At 40.3% G+C, this 22,008-nt stretch overlaps 1 long non-coding RNA gene across 2 annotated transcripts in view; it reads left to right on the top strand.

Moving 5' to 3' along the window:
- Nucleotides 1–22,008, top strand: part of LOC141580851 (uncharacterized) — a 192,280-nt gene that overhangs the window by 151,747 nt on the left and 18,525 nt on the right. The window contains exons 2-4 of one of the 2 annotated variants that reach the window (XR_012513236.1): nucleotides 2,470–2,558; nucleotides 18,750–18,913; nucleotides 19,512–19,593. This is a non-coding gene — a long non-coding RNA (uncharacterized LOC141580851). Of the gene's footprint in view, nucleotides 1–2,469; nucleotides 2,559–8,755; nucleotides 8,875–18,749; nucleotides 18,914–19,511; nucleotides 19,594–22,008 lie in introns of those variants that run through there. The other variant, XR_012513237.1, reaches the window with a different exon arrangement.

Here is a 22,008-nt window from a genome sequence, read left to right as displayed (position 1 = left end):
CTTTGCTTTGCAAGCCTCTTAGGTGGTAGTCATCAGAGTGTATAGACTGTAAACATCTCTTTTCAAACTTTTAAAGGTGTCAGTTTCTAAGCTAATCTCTCCTAGATCCTAGATCATGGAAAGATCTAGAAAGGAAAGGCCTGGTTGCATTAATGGCGTTCTCTATAGATGTAAATTTCCCCCGTAGAAGACAACTTTGCAGTGTCATTTCAAAATATGTCAAAGAAATATATTTTGGCATAAAATATTTTGATTTCCTTCAGAGTTTGCTATCTGTCGTGTGATGTTATAATAGAGTCAGTTTGGAAAGTAAGCCATAGTATATCAGGTTAATAAAAACCCATGTAACAAAATGTTATGGCCAGTAGGGTGTAACTTGACTTTGGCTTTGCATGGCCTTAGTTCTTGTTTTTAATTTGGTATCTTATTGCCATGCACAGTCTGTTTTGTCAGTCTTATTGTTAGAGGCATTTAAACCAGAGCAACTCCATCTTGAATAGGAGCTGGGTAAAATGAGGCTGAAACCTACTGGGTTGCATTCCCAGAAAGTTAAGGCATTATAAGTCACTGGATAAGATAGAAGGTCAGCACATGATACCGGTCATAAAGACCTTGCTGATAAAACAGGATGCAGGAAAGAAGCTGGCCAAAACCCACAAAAACCAAGATGGTGATGAGAGTCACCTCTGGTCATCCCTACTGCTACACTCCCACCAGCACCATGACAGTTTACAAATGCCATGGCAACACTGGGAAATTACCCTATACGGTCTAGAAGGGGAGGCATGAATAATCCACCCCTTGTTTAGCATATCATCAAGAAATAACCATAAAAATGGACGACCAGTAGCCCTGAGGGCTGCTCTGTGGAGTAACCATTCTTTTGTTCCTTTACTTTCATAATAATCTTGCTTTCACTTTACTGTGTGGATTCACCTCAAATTCTTTCTTGTGCGGGATCCAAAAACCCTCTCTTGGGTACAGGATTGGGAGTCCTTTCCAGTGACGTTATGATCTTATTTTAACTTTAATGCTGGTCATTCATGCCTCAACTCCAGAGAGGAGGGGGTATGACAAGGCATATCTGACCTCCCTTCCCATCATGGCTAGGAATTCCATTTTGGGGGTTTCTCTGACATTCCCTTGGCCAAGAAGGGGTCTGTTCAGGCATCTGGGGGAACACAGGATTTTATCTGTGTTTTATACCCTGATCCTTCTTGCACTGGTGGAGGCAGAGAAGAAAACAGGTATGGCTTTCTCAGAATTCATAGCTGATAAGGCCAACCTCAGAATAAGAAATTTAAACCAGAGAAAAAGGAATTTTTGGATCAGTTAGTCTGACTGATGAGAAAACCCAGACCTCAAAAATGTAAGTGTCTTATCCCAGCTCATTCAGCAGACTGGAAGCAAGACCCCGGCTCACATCCGTCTCTGCTGCACCACACTGCCTCCTTCACCACCTGAGAATACAAGAGTGGCAACAAACACCTTTCTTACTTCTGAATGTAAGACATAGGAGGACACTGGAATGGGCAAGTTGTGACATGCTTAAAACCTATGCAATATTTTATGCTCCTGGGTTTTCATATCCTCAGGTGGCTTGCAGTTAATTATAATATCTTTCTCCCCTCTAGCAAGCTTTTAAATGTTATCAAGGAAGAACATTGGTCAATTATCCCTCACAAGACTTTTCCACTACCTTTTATGAGTTATGTGTAGTAATTTTACTTTAACTAGAAAGAAAAGAAAGAAAAAACAAAACAAAAAAGGCTGACACTACACTACTGTCTTCCTAAATATTTTTGTTTTTTCTTGTCTTTTGTACCAGATATTGAAGGCTGCCAGGAGTCATCACTTGCTTTGAAAAAAAAAAAAGGTTCCCTCACCTCCTCTGTGTCACTAATGGTTTCTGGTTTATACATGGAAGCCTCTCTGTAGCTGTGAGCTCTCACTTTCATTTGCCTGGGCTTGAAAACTCAGAATTCATTAATCACTCCACTTGATCTGGTAACAAAAGGCTAGGGAAATGGTTTTCCAGAAAAATGAAAAGATTTCAATCCCAGTAGAGCATGGGAAGGGTTCGCTGGCTCAGAGAGGAGAGGAGGTATACCGCAGTATTACTAAGCAACAAGTCACTAGATGGCAGCTACTCTTTACTATTTAAAGAACCAGAGTGAATAGTTTCTATTTTAGAAAGTGGATTTTTGGGCCTTTATAGGAAGGCATTATAGCACCAGCGCTTGATAGGCAAGGACGAAAGTGAAGCTGCTTGTCGGTGTTATTATAATGAATATACTATTCCTTTTCCTTTCATCTGTGGCTCGGTACAACTATTTTCAGATGCTCTGATTATTTTAACATTTTTATTGACTAGTTATTTGCTTTTTTAACTCTATAGAGGTTACTCATTTTCAAAGGATTAGGAGATTCATTAATCAATAAAACTGTTGGATATGTTTTCTCTTTTAGGAGATTCTTGAAGATCTTGCCATGTTTTTGAACGATGACTCTGAACTTTCACATGAGAGAAACATACTGTGCTATACTTTAAGAATACTGTGAGTCTCTATTGATATACTTCCTATGTTATGGCTCATTTATGTAAGCAGTGAGTATGCATTTATATGTTAAACATGAGGAGCAAATAGAAATGAATCAAACCTTGTTACATAGTTATTTATAAACTATTTGGGCAGTCTCACCTTTTAAACAACTCACTTTTCTTTAAGTTATAGTGAGTCAAACATAAAGGAACAAGACACGTAGATTACAGGAGGAAAAATAATAATTGGGAACTGGAGGACATCTTGGAGGATGGCATGTAAGATCATGTCTGTTTAAGAATGATATAAGTGTAGCTCATGCCTATAATCCCAGCACTTTGGGAGGCTGAGGCAGGTAGATCACCTGAGGTCAGGAGATCAAGACCAGCCTGGCCAACATGGTGACACCCCATCCTTACTAAAAATAGAAAAATTAGCTCAGCATGGTGGCACACACCTGTAATCCCAGCTACTCAGGAGGCTGAGGCAGGAGAATCACTTGAATTCAGGAGGCAGAGGTTACAGTGAACCGAGATTGTATCACCGAACTCCAGCCTGGGCAACAAGAGCGAAACTCCATCTCAAAAAAAATAATAATAATATCAATAGTGGCAGTGGCATCTTAAGATGTGACTGGACAACAGAGCACATAGGGACATATAGATAAGGGAAATTATAAATAAATTTCTAAAAAGATAAGATAGAAAGTTGAAAATACTCTTTGTTCTCACTAGATCATTGATCTTAAGGGAAGGAAACAGATATATCATTTTTAAGGACTTCAAACTTAGGTTTTATCAATCATTTTAATTAAATTAAAATATTTTTAAATGAAAAATCAAAATCGTGCTTTGGCTGTTTGCATGTGGGCTTATGTGAATTATAATTAAATGAAATACGGTGCTATAGATGGATCTGACATCATTGCCCCATTTCTTTTTTGTTTTGTGCAGGTTTGGAGGGTTTTTGTGTTTTGTTTTGTTTTTGTTTTTTTTGAGACAAGAGTTTCACTCTTGTTGCCCAGGCTGGAGTGCAATGGTGCGATCTCGGCTCATTGTAACCTCTGCCTCCCAGGTTCAAGCAATTCTCCTGCCTCAGCCTCCAGGGTAGCTGGGATTACAGGGACCTGCCACCATGCCCAGCTCATTTTTGTATTTTTAGTAGAGATGAGGTTTCACCATGTTGGCCAGGCTGGTCTTAAACTCCTGACCTCAGGTGATCTACCTACCTCGGCCTTTCAAAGTGCTGAGATTACAGGCATAAGCCACCACGCCCAGCCCTCACTGCTCCATTCTTATCTTGAAACAATGTTCTCCCACTTACAATCACCCCAAAACTCCCTCTCCCCATAAAAGATGAATATTTATATTGTTTTTATTACCATGAATTTTCTTTTATGTATATCTACCGAAATTGCCTCTTTTTAACTATTTACTCCTGTCTGTCAGGCTAGGTAAAGTCTGCCATTTTGTAAAGACCTGTTGGGCCTGTTGGCATTTGTAGACAGAAATATCTCACAGTAGGGTGGGAGGCCTTGACCAGGGACAACTTGGCTGAGAGTTCCTGGTCTAACCTCTGGGGACGAAGAGAAGGACTAGGCTTACAATTCGTGCTGAGCAACTCTTCATAACTCTGACTTATTCGAGTGACCTTTCAAGAAATGAAATTAAACCCCAGTTAGAAAAATTAAACGCTCCCTTTTCCATCTAAAAAAAGTAATGTGCATTCTGGAGACACCCGTTGCCTGGCAACAAAATGCATACTTCCTTCTCCTTCAGGGAACTGCCAAAAAAGATATAAATGCTAGGAAGAAAATTGGCCATAAAAGAGACTCAATAAAATAAATCTGGTGATTCTTAGAGTAGGAGGAAAGCAGATTTACAAAATTTGCATGTTGTGTGTTTCTGTGTGTGTGTGTGTGTGTGTGTGTGTGTGTGTGTGTTTCCGTGTGCCTGCCTGCATGCACATGGATTGGGTGGATGGAAAACATGAGATAGAAACACAACAGTCTACAGAATGAATTTATTTGTTTATTCATTGTATTGTGGAATGAGTGGAAATAGGCAGGTATAACGGGAGGATTCCTGCTTTAGAGAAGAGTAGTGTTAGCCATCTGTATTAGTCCGTTCTCATCCTGCTAATAAAAACATGCCCAAGACTCAGTAATTTATAAAGGAAAGAGGTTTAATTGACTCAAAGATGAGCATGACTAGGGTGGCCTGAGAAAACTTATGGCAGAAGGGGAAGCAAACATGTCCTTCTTCACATGGCAGCAGCAAGAAGCAGTGCCAAACACAATGGGGAAAGCCCCCTAGAAAACCATCAGATCTCATGAGAACTCACTCACTATCACGAGAGCAGCATCAGGGTGGACATAAATGAACCCATGATTAAATTACCTTCCACTGGGTTCCTCCCACAACACTGGGGGATTATGCGAACTAAATTTCAAGATGGGATTTGGGTAGGGACATGGTCACACCATATCACCATCCCCCCAAAGCACTAACTGTGCAATTAGTTGAGAGAATAAGAAAAAAAAAAAGAGAGAGTAACAATGATAGAAAAAAGTGACCCTTTTTATTTGTATTGTTTAAGAAACTAAAGCATGGAGAGGTTTGCCTACTTGCAAAAAGTCAGTAACTGATAACTGGCACAGCTGGTTTCCTCTCTCTTAAAGAGTACTTTGAATGTTTCAGAAGTCACATGCACACCCCTCCACCTCTCTACACCTCCTTTTTCCCCTGAAGAAAACTAGATTCCCTTAGTGGTATCTCATATACACTTTTTTATTGTGGTAAATTATACATGACATACAATTTACCATTTTAACCATTTTTAGGTCTGCAGTTTAGTGGCACTAAGAACATTCGCATTGTTATGCAGTCATCAACACTTTCCATCTCCAGAGCTTTCTCATCTTCCCAAAATGAAACTCTGTACCCATTGAATAACCATTCCTCCCATTATTCCCAGCCCCCAGCCCCTGACAACTACTATTCTATTGTCTGCCTCTATAAACTTGACTACTGTAGGTACCTTATACAAGTGGAATCATAAAATGTTCTTTCTTTTGTGGTTGGCGTATTTCACTTAGCATGTCTTCATTATGCACCAGATCTTAAAGGCTGCCCAGAGTCACTGCTTGCTTTATCCATGTCAGAGTTTCAAAGTTTATCCATGTCAGAATTTCCTTTCATTTTATCTATGTACCACATTTTGCTTATCCATTCACTCCTCTGTGGTCACTTTGGTTGTTTCCACCTCTTGGTTATTGTAAATAGTGCTATTATAAACATAGGTGTGACAGTATCACTTCAAAAATTCTGCTTTCTAGTCTTTCTTATTTATACACAGAAGTGGAATTGCTGAATCATATGGTAATTATATAAAGATATCTATGTTTTAAGAACTGCAATACTGTTTACCACAGTGGCTTCACCATTTTCTATCCCCACCAGTACTGCACAGGGTTCCACTTTCTCTATGTCCATGTGAACATCTGTTATTTTCTGGTGTTTGTTTTGTTTTGTTTTGTTTTGTTTTTTGAGATGGAGTCTCGCTCTGTGGCCCAGGTTGGAGTGCAATGGCACTATCTTGGCTCACTGCAACCTCCATCTCCTGGATTCAAGCAAGTCTCCTGCCTCAGCCTCCCAAGAAGCTGGGATTACAGGCACTCCTACCACCATACCTGGATAATTTTTGTATTTTTAGGAGAGACAGGGTTTCACGGTGTTGGCCAGTCTGGTCTCAAACTCCTGACCTCAGGCGATCTGCCCACCTCAACCTCCCAAAGTGCTGGGATTATAGGCATGAGCAACCATGCCTGGCCTATTTTCTGGTTTTGATAGTACAGTAGCCATCCTAATGAGTGTGAGGTTTTATCTTTTTGTGGTTTTGATTTGCATTTCCCTGATGATTAGTGATGCTTAGCATCTTTTCATGTGCTTGTTGACAATTTGTATATCATCTGCAGAAATAACTGTTGAAATCCATTGCTCATTTTTGAATTAGGTTATTTTGCATTGTTGCTTTTAGGAGTTCTCTAAATGATAGGGACAGGAGGAAAGAAATTCTGGGAGGGCAGGTCCAGGGTGAGAGCCTCACCCTGAAGCCTGAAACTGAAGCACAAAGTGAGAATTTACATCCCAGTTTCCTGCTTGAATGGTACCTTTTCCAGCACCACACATGGCCTGCCCCACCCCTTATCCTGTGCCCATAAAAACCCAGGCTCAGCCAGCAGAGAGAAGAAAAGCATGATAGTCTCTAATAAATCTTTGTATTTCTGTGGTCTCAGTTGTTCTGTCTCATTTGTTTATGATTTTACTTACCTGAGTCCTTCTTTTTTTCTTAGTCTAGCTCAAGATTCATCCATTTTATTTATCTTTTTAAAAAGCCAACTTTTCAGTTTTCTTTTTTTCAGATTTTTAAATTTTTTTGTCTCAATTGCAGTTGTTTCTGCTCTAATCTTTATTATTTCTTTCTACTAATTTTGGGTTTGGTTTTAGCTTGCATTTCTAGCTACTTTAGGTGCATTGTTCTGTTGTTTATTTGAAGCCTTTCTACTTTTCAGTGTAGGAGTTTAATGCTATAAACGCCTCTCAGCACTGTTTTTGCAATAGCCCGTAAATTTCGATATGTAGTGCTTCCATTTTTATTTGCATATAGAAATTTTCCATTTTCTTCTTAATTTCTTCATTAATTCATTCATCATTCAGGAGATGTTTAATTTCCATGTGTTTGTGTAGTTTCCAAGATTATTCTTTTTATTAATTTCTGGTTTTGTTCGATTTTTAAAAATGTGTTGAGACTTGTTTTGTGGCCCTAAATGTGGTCTGTTCTGAAGAATGGTCCATGTGCTGATGAGAGGAGCATTGGTATTCCAGCACTGAGTGTACAGTTGTTTAGAATTGTTATATCCTCTTGCTGAATTGACCTGTTTCACATTAGATGGTGCCCTTCTTTGTGGTTTTGTGTTTTTTCACAGTCTGTGACTTGCAGTGTTTTATATGATATAACTTTAGCTACTCCTGCTTTTTATTTGGTTTCCCTTTGCATGGAATATGTTTTTCCAATTTTCCCTTTCAGTCTGTTTATGTCATCGGTGAAATGGTTTTCCTTTAGGCAGAATATAGTTGGGTCATGTTTCTTCATCCACTCAGCCATTCAATGCTTATTTTACATTTCAATAGGTTTTTGAGGAACGGATGATATTTGATTACATAAATATGTTCTCTAGTGGTGATTTCTGATATTTTGGTGCATCTGTTATCCAAGCGGTGTACACTGTACCCAGTGTCTGTTAACTCTGCTGATTATTCCTTTTGCTGTGTAGAAGCTTTTTAGTTTAATTACCTTTTATTAGTATCGATGGATAAGAACCTACTGCTTACATTTTGTTATTTGTTTTCTGGTTGTTTTATAATTCCTCTCTTCTATTCTTCCTTTCTTCCTTGTGGTTAAGTGATATTCTATGATGATATGTTTCAATTCTTTGCTTTATATTTTTAGTGTATCTATTATATGTTCTTACTTTGTGGTTACCATGAGCTATAACAAGTTTTTTGGGTTCTGTAGCTTTTTGAGATGGAGTCTTACTCTGTCACTGAGGCTGGAGTACAGTGGCACAATCTCAGGTCACTGCAACCTCTGCCACCTGGGATTCAGGTGATTCTCCTGCCTCAGCATCCCAAGTAGCTGGGGTCATTGGCACCTGTCACCTCACATGGCTAACTTCTGTATTTTTAGCAGGGAGAAGGGTTCACCATGTTGGCCAGGCTGGTCTGGAACTCCTGACCTCAGGTGATCCACCCACCTCAGCCTCCCAAAGTGCTGGGATTATAGATATAAGCTACCATGCTCAGCCAATAAGTTATTTTAAATGGATGACAATTTATCATAAAGTAATGAACAGAAACAAAAGAAAAACTAAAAAAAGAACTCTGACTTAACCCACGCACACGCATTTTGCCTTTTTTTGTCTCAATATACATATTTTTATATTGACTATCTTGAAATAGGTCACTGTAGCTATTTAGTTTTTGATAGATTTGTCTTTTAGTCATCAGAATACAGTAATTCTTGAATTATATGCCACAATTACAGTATTAGAGTATTCCAACTTTGTCTGTGTACTTACTTTTACATATGCATTTTATACCTTCAATTGTTTTCTTATTGCACCTTAGTGGTATTTTTTTTTCTTTCAGATTGACAAACCCCCTTCAGTATTTCTTGTAAAACATGTCTGATGGTGATGAATTCCTTAGCTTTGGTTTATCTGTGCAAGACTTACCTCTCCATGCTATTTAAATGACATCTCAGTTGACAGGTATTCCCCCACTCCCTTCATCATTTTGAATATATTATATCCCTCCTGATCTCTATGGTTCCTGTTGAAAAGCCTGTTTCCAGATGAATTGGAATGCTGTTTCTCTGGCTGCCTTTTTTTAATACATTTTATTGCACTTCAGGTTCTGGGGTACATGTGCAGAACATGCAGGATTGTTGCATAGGTACATACATGGCATTGTGGTTTGCTGCCTCCATCCACATCACATATATCTGGCATTTGTCCCCATGTTGTCCCTCCCCAACTCCCTACCCACTGCTGTTCATCCTCTAGTCCCCCCAAGAAGACCCCAGTTTGTGATGCCCCCCTCCCTGTATCCACATGTTCTCATTGTTCAACACCGATCTATGAGTGAGAACATGCAGTGTTTGATTTTCTGTTCTTGGGTCAGTTTGCTTAGAATGATGGTTTCCCGATTCATCCATGTCCCTACAAAGGACACAAACTCATCGTTTTTTATGGCTGCATAGTATTCCATGGTGTATATGTGCCACATTTTCCTTGTCCAGTCTATTGTCAATGGGTATTTGAGTTGGTTCCATGTCTTTGCTATTGGGAACAGGGCTGCAATGAACATTCGTGTGCATGTGTCCTTATAGTAGAATGATTTATAATCCTTTGGGTATATACCCAGTAATGGGATTGCTGGGTCAAATGTAATTTCTATTTCTAGGTCCTTGAGGAATCGCCACACTGTCTTCCACAATGGTTGAACTAATTTACACTCCCACCAACAGTGTAAAAGTGTTTCTATTTCTCCATGTCCTCTCCAGCATCTGTTGTCTCCAGATTTTTTAATGATTGCCATTCTAACTGGCATGAGATGGTATCTCAATGTGGTTTGGCTTTGCATTTCTCTAATGACCAGTAATAATGAGCATTTTTTCGTATGTTTGGTGGCACATGCCTGTAGTCCCAGCCACTCCTGAGGCTGAAGCAGGAGAATACCCTGAACCTGGGAGATGGAGGCTGTGGTGAGCCAAGATCATGCCACTGTACTCCAGCCTGGGCAACAGAGTGAGACTTAATCTCAAAAAAAAAAAAAAAATTTCCCTGTGTTCCCAAGTAAATATTCTCACTCTCTTCCCTTTTATTTTCCTCATGGAAGGGGGTTGGACTATTTGGAGTTGGGGAAGGGGTGATACAAACACTCTCATGGCTATCATAGCTGAAACTGCCCTGGGTCAGATTCAAAGTGCACAGCCTCCCAGACCAGTGCGGTACCTGGGCATACCCAAGGTCTACAGCTGCTACTGCCTGACTCCCACTGATGTTTATTCAATGCCCAAAGTCACTTTATTCAGAAGGTGGTGATGCTTTCCAGGACTTGGTTTTGGAACACTAAGACAGCAGATTCCCTTCTGGGTCTGGAAGCTGCATCCAGAAGCAATGGCCTGGAATCAGGAGCTGTGGGATTCTGCCCAGTGCTTTGTTATACTATGGCTGAGCTAGTACCCAATTGCAAGACAAAATTCCCTGTACTCTTTTCTCTCATTTCCCAAGCAGAAGGAATCTCTTTCCATGCTGCTCTGCCTAGAGTCAGGAGAAGGGTGACACAGGCAATCCCATGGCTCCCAGGTCACACCCCAAGCCTACAACCTTTGAGACCAGTATCAGAGTTTGCCCAAGGACCACAGTGCTATGGCCTTGCTGCCACTGATATTTATTCAGGCCTTGAGGCCACTTCAGCTAGCTGGTGGTAAAGGAAGTTGGAACTTGGGTACCCTCTGTTGGAGCAATGGATTACTCTTTGGCCCAGGACTGGTCTAATTTCTTACTTTGTGGGCACTGGTAAAATTCTACCCAATTCTGTTTTCCACTGTGATGACGTGGCAGTCTGTGTGGGACTTTCTCTTCTCTCTCTCTCTCTCTCTCTCTCTCTCTCCCTCTCTCTTTCTTTTTCTCTCTCTTCCTCTCTCTCTCTCTCTCTCTCTCTCTCTCTCTCTCTCTCTCTTTCTCTCTCTCTCTCTCTCTCTTTCTCTCTTTCTCTCTCTCCCCCACTCCCCAAACATACAAATTCCCTCTCCAGGCTGCACTGCCTCGTTCAGGAAGAGGGTAATGTAGGCAATATGAAAATGTCCTTTCTACACTCTTTAATGTTTCTTTTCTTGCTATGATGCAAAAACCAGGTACTATGTGATCTCCCACCCACCCAGTTTTTTAGTTCTTATGAAGGTGTATTATTATATGGGTAGTTGTTTAATTTGGTGTTCCTGTGGGAGTGGGGGTAGGAGGGTAATTGTTCAAGGGTTCCATTAGACCATTTTGCTCTACCTCTCTCTGAAGAGCACATTTGTGACTGTTAACTCATTGACTGAGAGAAAAACAATGGTATATTCCATTATGTCAGTGGCTCTGGATGTTTTCTGGATTACAAATATCTTTGAAAAATAATTAGACATGCACATATGCTCTTGAAAGTGCCTGCTTATATATGCATGCATAAACACCTCCCCACACAGGAAAACACACATAATTTTAGGGTTGTTTTTTTTTAAACTTGGCCAACGTCTATTGGCAAGCCTCTGTCCTGACGCACAACATAAAATGCCTTGTGAATCCCATAAGTTGCTTTCTGGTCTCATCTCTTCCTTTGCATTTCTTTACTCCTCATGGAGAAACCTCCATTTAACAGCCATGATTTTTTATGCAGTCAAATATGAGCTGGGCTCCAGGCAAAAAGTAAATAAAAGCATAGACTGTCTACTAGGCAAATATATAGACCACATTCTTTCAGTGGTGGCTCTGATTAATTTGTTACCTAAGCAGTTGGTGTAAATACAAGAGAGAGAGGCTGTAGTTTCCAGAACAGAAATAAAATCTACATGCTGATGTAGCGTCTGCATAATGAGTTGGAGAAAGTTGGGACTGAAAGGCACGGCAGTGCTCTGTTGCCTCACACCCCCAGCTTTATAAACTAAGATCCAAACAAGCAGAGTGACTCACTCATGGTGAAATAGCTAGTTGGTGGCAGAGCGAGGACTAGGACCTGTTCTGCTGGTTACTAATTGAGAGATTTAATACATAAATCATCAAGTATGTACCTAACCTTCTGACATACGTAATGGTTTATGAAAAACACAAGATGTCATATGCATGTATAAAGATTTAATTTTCTTTAAAGATACAGATCACCATTTTAATTTGCACTTAATGGGGAGTCACTATATTTAGAGTTATGCAGAGCGTCATCCTACAGTTATAAGGGAGATTAAAAAAATAGTAAGTCACAGTAACAGCAAAGGATGCTGACACATGTTTAACAGAAGTAACACTGTGGTTGTCCCTTGCACAATGCAGAGATTAGGGGCACCAAACCCCCAAGCAATTGAGACTCTGTGTATAACTTTTGACTCCACAACAATGTAGCTATTAATAGCTTACTGTTAATCATAAGCCGTACCAATAACATAAACAGTTGATTAACATATATTTTGCATATATATTGTATACTGTATTTTTACAATAAAATAAGCTAAAGAAAAGAAAATATTATTTCAAACACCATGAAGAAGAGAAAATATATCAACTATTCATTAAGTGAAGTGGACCGTCATAAAGGTCTTCATCCTTGCCATCTTCATATTGAGTAGGCTGGGGAGGAAGAGAAAGAACAGAGATGGGTCTTGCTGTCTAGGGGTGGCAGAGGCAGAAGAACATCCACGTGTAAGTGTGCTCGTGAAGTTTAAGACCACATTCAATATCTTTTATACATTTGTGTTTAGAGTGTACAATAAACAGTAAAGTGCTGAACAATGTTTCATCGAAATAACACTATCCTTATTCATTCACCCAACCAGCACTACTCCAAGCACATTTACATACAATGTAGACCATAGAAATTACACTATACTGATTTATTGAGCCACATCAGAATGTTACAAATGTCATTTATGTGTTTATATTTCCCGTGTATAATATGGTGCAGAGAGAGCAGTACAAATGGTTTCATGAAAATAACATTGATTCATTTTACAGTTATCTCTTAATAAAACACAATGTACATGTGTCTCTTCACAGAGATTACACAATACTGTTCAGAATGCTGTAAAAGTTGTTTCACAGATATGACAGTATATTGATTCATTTATACAACTAGCACTCTTAGAAACATCTTTTACCCATAAAATTTTATGAAGTGTATACGATTCACCAGTACAGTGAGTTTTACAGAAAAGACATTACGCTTGTTAATGCATACAAATAACTGTCCTAGTAAAACATCTTTTACACGTGTATCTTAAAAGAATATACACCATGCAGCATCGAGTGCTGAACTCAGTGCTTCATAGAAATAAAACTGATTTATCCATACAAGTTGACCTCTTAGAAATTCCTTTACATGTGTCTTTGGAGAGTGTAAAACATCCAGCACAGGGAGCAGAACAAAGTGTTCCATTAAATAACGTGGGACTGATTTATTTATTCAATTGGCACTCTTAGGAACACATTTACACATCTCCTTAAAAAGTGTATGATGGGGCCGGGCATGGTGGCTCATACCTGTAATCCCAGCACTTTGGGAGGCCGAGGCAATTGGATCACCTGAGATCAGGAGTTTGAGACCAGCCTGGCCAACATGGTGAAACCCTGTCTCAACTAAAACAATAAAAATAATTAAATATATTAGCCAGGCATGGGGGCGGGTGCCTATAATCCCAGCTACTCAGGAGACTGAGGCAGAAAAATCGCTTGAATCTGGGAGGCAGAGGTTGTAGTGAGCCAAAATCTCACCAATGCACTCCAGCCTGGGCCACAGAGCTGGACTCAATCGGAAAAAAAAAAAAAAAGGTGTGTAATGGGCAGAAGAGTGCTAAATGAATGATTCAGTGAAATAAAATCCTACTGATGCAGTTACATAACTATATTTCATATGGTTTGGATATTTGTCCCCTCCAAATCTCATGTTGAAATGTAATCCCCAGTTTTGGAGGTGGGGCCTGATGTGGGGGTGTCTGGGTCATGCAGGCAAATCCTTTATGAATGGGTTGGTGCTATCCTCATGACAAATGAGTGAGTTCTTGTGTTGAGTTCACATGAGATCTGGTTGTTTAAAGGTGCCTGGCCCCTTTTCCCTCTCTCTCCTGCTCACGCCCTCATTGTGGGATATGCTGCTACCCCTTCACTTCTGGTGATGACTGTAAGCTCCCTGAGGCCCGTCACCAGAAGCTAAATAGGTATTAGCACCATGCTTGTATAGTCTGCAGAACCACAACCCAATTAAACCTCTTTGCCTGGCCAACATGATGAAACCCCATCTCTACTAAAAAATACAAAAATTGGCACATGCCTATAATCCCAACTGCTTAGGAGGCTGAGTCGGGAGAATCGCTGGAACTCAGGAGGCCAGAGTTTGCAGTGAGCAGAGCCACTGAACTCCAGCCTGGGCAACAGAATAAGACTCCGACTCAAAAACAACAACAAACCCTCTTTGCTTTATAAATTACCCCACCTCAGGTATTTTTTTATAATATTGCCAAAATCTCCTAGTACAGTACTCTTCAAAATATTTTTAGACATGTATCTGTTGAGAATGTATAGCATGCAGCATAGAGTACTGAATGCAGTACTTCACAGTAATACCACTATACTAAGTCATTCCTACCACTGCCACTCTAAGTATCTTTCATACATGTGCCCTAGAATATATAATGCACAGATTTTTTTTTTGAGACAGTCTCACTCTGTTGCCCAGGCTGGAGTGCAGTGGCATGATCTTGGCTCTCTGCAACCTCTACCTCCAGAGTTCAAGCAATTTTCTGCCTCGGCCTCCCTAGTAGCTGGAATTACAGGTGCCCACCCCTGGACTTGGCTAATTTTTGTATTTTTAGTAGACACAAAGTTTCACCATCTTGGCCAGGCTGGTCTTGAACTCCTGACCTCATGATCCACCCACCTCAGCCTCCCAAAGTACTGATTATAGATGTGAGCCACCACACCCGGCTGAAGCACAGATTATTAAACACAATATTTCAGATGTAAAATGGTCCTGATTCACTTAAAATGAGTACTTTAGAAAATAACTTAATACATAATTCTTTAAAGAATATATACCAGGCAGCAGAGTAGTAAACACAGTAGTTCAAACAAATTATAGTATCTGATTCATTCAGGTAAGTAGAAATCTTAGAAACATCTTTTAAACACATTTGTTTAGAGAATGTATAACATGTAGCACAGAGTTTCCCAGACATTTCACAGTAACGATAAATTCATACAACTAGCACTCAGAAATACCATCATACATGTGTCTTTTGTTCTTTTAAAAACGAGCCTCGCTCTGTGACCCAGGCTGGAGTGCAGTGGTATGATCTCAGCTGACCGCAGCCTCCACCTCCTGGGCTCAGACCATCCTCCCAACTCAGCCTCCTGAGTTGCTGGGACTGTAGATGTGCACCACCATACCTGGCTAAATTTTGTATTTTTTTGTAGAGACAGTTTCACCATGTTGCCAGGTGGGTCTCAAACTCCTGGACTCAAGCAATCCACCCACCTTGGCCTCCCAAAGTGTTGGGATTACAGGTATGAGCATGTGTCTTTACACACTATTTAGCCCAGACTGCAGAACAGAGTATGTCGCATCAAAACACTTGATTCGTGTTTCGTCCAGACAGCAAGGATTCTCATAAACATGACTTACACGTGTCTCTTTAGAGTGCATAACAAGCACAACAGATGGAAATACAGAGCTTTCCATCTGTTGTTGTTATGGGCTCAGTTGTGCACCCCCACAAAATTCATACGAACTCCCAAGCCACAGAAGGTCGGGCCATAACCATATTTACATATAACCATACAGTGAGGCATGGTAGCTCATGCCTGTAATCCCAGCACTTTGGGAGACCAAGGTAAAAGGATCACCTGAGGTCAGGAGCATGAGACCAGCCTGGCCAACATGGTGAAACCCCGTCTCTACTAAAAATACAGAAATCAGCTGATTTTTATATTTTTAGTAGAGACAGGGTGGCACACGCGTGTAATCCCAGCTACTCAAGAGGCTGAGGCAGGAGAATTGCATGAACCCAGGAGGCGGAGGTTGCAGTGAGCCGAGATCGCGCCATTGCACTCCAGCCTAGGCAACAAAGTAAGACTCTGTCTCAAAGATAAAACAAAAAAGAAAATGATATAACCATATTTAGAAATAAGTTTGTAAAGAGATGATTAAGTGAAAACGAGGCAGCCAGGCCTGTTGGCACATGCTTGTGGTCCCAGCTACTTGGGCCATTGCTGGAGCCCATGAGGTTCAGGCACTGTCAGCCGTGATCTCACCAGTGCACTCTATCTTGGGTGGCAGAGCAGGACCTTGTTTAAAAAAAAAAAAGGAGGCAATTAGGATGGAGCTCTAATCCAATCCAATAGGACAGGTATCCTTATAAGAACAGAAAGAGGCTGGGCACAGTGGCTCACACCTGTAATTCCAGCACTTTGGAGGCTGAGGTGGGAGGTCAGGAATTTGAGACCAGCCTGGCCTACATGGCAAAATGCTGTCTACTAAAAATACAAAAATTAGCTGGGCATGATGGTACATGCCTATAATTCCACCTACTTGGGAGGCTGAGACAGGAGAATCACTTGAACCGGGGAGGCAGAGGTTGCAATGAACAGAGATCACACCATTGCACTCCAGTGTGGGCAACAAGAGTGGAACTCCGTCTCAAAAAAAAAAGACCCCAGAAGTGAACATGTACAGAAAAGGAGTCACGTGGGGACAGAATGATAAAGTGGGTCGTCTATAAGCGAGGAAAAGAGGAGGAACCAAATATGCAAACACCTTAGTCATAGACTTCCAGGCTCCGGAACTGTGACAAATGAACTTCAGCTGTTTAAATCTCCCAGCGAATGGTGCTTCATTAAAGTGATCCCAGCAAACTAGTGCCGATTTTGTTAGTGGGAGGCAGAGTGTGTCCGTAACAAAGTTCTAAAAATGTGGAAGTAGATTTGAAACTGGGTAATGGGTGAGGGTTAGAAGAGTTTTGAGGTACAAAACATAGATTACCTTGAAGAGATTGTTGGTAGAAATATGGAAGGTAGAAACAATTCTGATTAGATCTCAAGCGGAAAACAGTATCTTGCTGGAGAATAAAGGCCATCCTTGTTACATCAAGTGGTGAATGCTTGGTTGAATCGTGTTCTAGCATTTTGTAGAAAGTAGAATTTGTGATAAACTTGGTTATTTAACTAACTTAGCAGATTTCTGAGCAAAGTATTAAAAGTGTGGCAAAAATAAAGCAATTTCTGGAAAAAACACCAAGAATGTGGCTGGAAAATCACCCAATAATGAGATTATGAGTGTGACTCATAGATCTACTTAGGCATCTCAGCAGAAGCCAGGAAGAGGGATGGGGCTATACCAGCAAATACACTGACAGCTTGGATGAAAGAGGACAGAGATGGTACACAATGAAAGAAGAATGTCAGACTTCTGGGATTGTACAGGAGGGAACACTAGAGTTGTGAACATGTGTCATCCTTCAAGTAAAGAAAGGAATTACTCTGAAAGTGACTCAGAGATTGGCAGGACTTCAGCTACCACCACAAGCAAAAAGAGCACAGTCACCTCCTTGGGTTTAGCAACCCAGGTCACCACCACCTAGGACCTCAGGGTAGGACTGTCACTCAGGCTTTGGGGTTGGGAGTGTTGCCTTGGGCTCTCCTGGGAGGGTTGTCACCCAGGGCTGTTGAGATTGACTTGGGGTGGCTGGCAAAATATTATGGAAAATATTAGGGAAAGTTATAGGTTATAGTCTTAAATTTTTTGGAAGGCCAAAAGGTTTTATTGGGACAGGTTGAGAGTAACTGGTCCTTTATATTAGGGAAGAGATAGGAACAATAAAAGGCTTTCCCAGTTTAAGTCTGTTTACCCTGCATCCCTTTGTCTCTACTCTGTTTACTCATTTAAATTTTGTGCTGGATGGTCCTCTCAGGGGGAGATCAAAGGGGAATTACCTATAATAGTGTTTACTCTGGGCTGCAGCAACCTAAAGCTTTTATCATTCATAAAACCACTCTTTTAACCATGTTAATTATCCACAAGCATGTTGATTTAAAACCTCTGTTATGAATAAATGTATGGATGTATGGGAAGTCTTGGTCGATAGGCTGCAGTCACCCTCTGAAAGCAGCCAATGACCATCCGTAGCCCACTTGAATCACTGTAATGATGTGAGAGTACCTTTGTTCATCCATTGTTGAGTCAGGGCTGCAGGCCAGACCTCTGGAGGTGGTGGGCTCGTCACAGGGCGATGGGAGCAGGGTTGCTGCCCAGTGTCATGGAGGCAAAGCTTCTTACCTATTGGGCTAGAAAGGTGGGACTGCAACCATGGTGTGCTCAGAAGAAGACACAAGATCAAACCAAAGATAATTATCCTTGAGTCTTAAAAGCTAATGACATTTTTCTGATATGTGTTGGAGTTGCTTGAGACTCATGACCTCTCTCTTCCTTCCAATTTCTGCCTTTTGTAATGGGAATGTCTGTCTTATGCCTGTCTCAGCACTGTGTTTTGGAAAAAGATAACTTGCTTGATTTCACAGGTTTAAACCTGGAAGGGAATTTCTCCTCAGGAGACATCATCCACACTAGATTTAGGTATTCTGATAAGATTTTGGACTTAGAGTTGTTACTTCGGGTTTTGAAATGAGATAAATTTACTTTGCATGTGATAAGGCCATAAATTTGGGGACCCAGTGGATAGAATGTTATGGAATGAAATGTGTCCCCATAAAATGTATATGTGGAGATCCCAAACCCCAGTACCTCAGGGTGTAACTGAATTTGAAGATAAGGTCTTTAAAGAGGTGAATAATTTAAAACGATGCCATACAGTGGAAGCCTAATCCAATTGGTGTCTTTATAGAAGAAGAGATACCTTGGTGGCACCTGCATAGAGGAAAGGCCACATGAGGACACAGTGAAAAGACAGCCATCTGCAACCCCATAAGAGAAGACTCAGGAGAAATCAGACCTGTCACCACTTGAACCTCCAGCCTCCTGACCTGTGAGAATATTAATTTCTCTTGTGTAAGTCTCCCAGTAAATTATATTTTATTCTGTCAGCCCTAGAAAACTAATCCATGGTGTTTTGCAGAAATAATATTATCCTCATTAGGTTAAGCAAACTAATGAGGATAATACTAAAAAAAATCATTTTTAGAAACTAAAATCATTTTTAGAAACATGCTTATACATATATCTTTAAAGTGTGTGTGACATGTGGCAGGGTGCTGAACACAGTGTTTCACATATATAACTATCTTGATTCTTTCATGCAATCAGCACCTTCAAAAACCTTTTTTTTACAAGAGTGTATAACTGCAGCACAAACTAGGAAACCCAGTGTTACTCAGGAAAAAAACAAGATTCTGACTCACTAAGGGAAAAAGAGCTCTTAGAATTGTCATTCACACTTACGTCTACTGAGAGAATATAATGTGCAGCACAGAGTGCTAAGCAAAGTGCTTCACAGATTATCCTGATTAATTATTGCAAATAGAACACTTTGAAATCTTTTAAATGCCTTGATAGATATTGGATAACCTGTGGTACAGACTGCTAAACAAAGCATTTCACTAAAAACACAATTGTGATTCATTCACACAAGTATTCTTACATTTTGTAGGTACATGGCTTTTTGGAGAGTATGTAACATGCTGCATAGACTGTTGAACCCAAGGATAGAAAAAACATCCTAATTTATCCAGGTAAGAAGAGCTTTTAAAAATCATATTCACACTTCCTATATAGAGAGACTATAACATGTAGGGCAGAGTGGTGAACAATGTGTTTCACAGAAATACTGCAGTAACACTATCTTGATTCATTCAGGCCACTAGCACTCTTAGAAATAGCTTTTATACATGACGTTTAGAGCTCATACAGCACAGAGGGCTTGATTTGCTTTGGATTTATGTCTGTATTAGTCCGTTCTCACACTGCTGTAAAGATACTATCTGAGACTGAGTAATTTATAAAGAAAGGAGGTTTAATGGACTCACAATTCTCTGTGGCTGTAGAAGTCTCAGAAAACTTACAACCATGGTTGAAGGTGAAGGGAAAGCAAGGCACGTCTTACATGGTGGCAGGAGAGAGAGTGAAAAGGGGAAAGTGCCAGTACCAAACAACCCTCTCTCATCAGAACTCTATCACAAGAACAGCATGGTGGAAACAGCCTTCATGATTGAATCACCTCTGACCAGGTTCCTCCCTTGACATATGGGGATTATAATTTGAGTTGAGATTTGGGTTGGGACACAGAGCCAGACCATATCTCTACCATATCTCCACCAAATCTCATGTCAAATTATAATCCCCAGTGTTGGAGGTGGGGTCTGATGGAAGGTGATGGGATCATGGGGTTAAAGTTCTCATAAATGGGTTAGCACCATCCACTTGGTGCTGTTCTCATGATACTGAGTGAGTGAGTTATCATGAGATCTGGTCATTTAAAAGTGTGTAGCACTTTTCGCTCTCTCTCTGTCCTGTTCCTGCCTTGTAAGATGCCAGCTCCCATTTTGACTTCTACCATGATTGTAAGTTTCCTGAGGCCTCCCCAGAAACAGAAGCCATGATGCTTCCTGTACAGCCTGCAGAACCATGAGTGAATTAAACATCTTTTCTTTTAAATTACCCAGTCTCAGGCATTTCTTTATAGTAGTGCAAGAATGGACTTAATGCTTAAAAGTACTGAACAGAAATATCGTGTCTTTTTCATGCAGAAGCACTCAGAGGCATCTTTATACATTGTCTTTAGAGAGTGTGTAACATGCAACACTGATTGTTGAACACAGAGTTTCACAGAAATAACCCTATCCTCATTCATCCACAGAGCAAGCATTCTTATAAATATCATTTATACATCTCTTTTTAGAGAATAGCATGCAACTCAGGGTGCTGAACTTAGCAATTCTAGGAGATGACACTAATCTGATTCATTCAGGCCAGTAGCCTTCTTACAATCATCTTTTACATGTGAAATACAAGTTGGTGAATGCGGAGTTTCATGAAAATAGCGCTATCCTGATTCTTTCACATAATTAGCAATCTTAGAAACAAATTTTATATATATCTCAAAGTACAGAATGTTCTCAGCATTACACAGAACAGCATCCTGATTCATTAAGGAAAAAGAATTCTTAGAAACATATGTTATACATGTTTATTTACAGAAAAAACACGTATTTTTAATGTGTGCATGTATAACATGCACCACGGGTAGTAAATTTGTTTCACACAAATAACACTATCTTGATTTATCTGATTCATTTATACAAGTACAGAAGTAACACTGTCCTGATTTTTAGAACAGTGTTACTAAACGCTGTTGGAAACATCTTTTAAACATGTCTGTTTACGGATCTATAACGTACATCTCAGCATGCTAAAGAGAGTGATTCACATAAGTGACACCACCTTGACTCAGTCTGGAGAGAACATTCTTATAAAAATATTTTGCTCGTGTCCCTTTAGAGAGTGTACGTCATGCAGCAGAATGATGAACCCAGTGTTAGACAGAAAGAATGGTGTCTTGATTTGTTCACGTAAAAAGAAACCTTACAGCCAGGTACAGTGACTCACACCTGTAATCCCAGCACTTTGGGAGGCCGAGGCGGGTGGATCACCTGAGGTCAGGAGTTCGAGACTAGCCTGGCCAACATGGCAGAACCCCATTTTTACTAAAAATACAAAAAATTAGCTGGGCGTAGTGGTGGGGATTTTGGTGGATGCCTGTAATTCCAACTACTTGGGAGGCTAAGGCAGGGTGAATGGCTTAAACCAGGGAGACACAGGTTGCAGTGAGCCAAGATTGTGCCACTGCACTCCAGCCTAGGTGACAGAGCAGGACCCTGTCTCAAAAAGGGAAACCTTAGAATCATCTCTCACACTTCTATGGAGAGTGTGTACATCCAGTACAGATTGGTGAACACAAATATTTCAGACAAAACATATGCTGATTAATTAGCATATTAGACACATCTTTATATTGGTGAATGTAGGGTTTCACAAAAATAGATGTGTCTAATACGTTACACACAACTAGCATATTAGACACATCTTTGACAGCTGTCCCTTTTAGAAAATATATAACATGCAGCACAGTGTGATAAACATAGTGTTTG

This window comes from Saimiri boliviensis, chromosome 13 (assembly GCF_048565385.1).
Source record: "Saimiri boliviensis isolate mSaiBol1 chromosome 13, mSaiBol1.pri, whole genome shotgun sequence".
NCBI classification, from domain to species: Eukaryota; Metazoa; Chordata; class Mammalia; order Primates; family Cebidae; genus Saimiri; species Saimiri boliviensis.
This window is presented reverse-complemented; position numbering and strand designations above follow the sequence as displayed.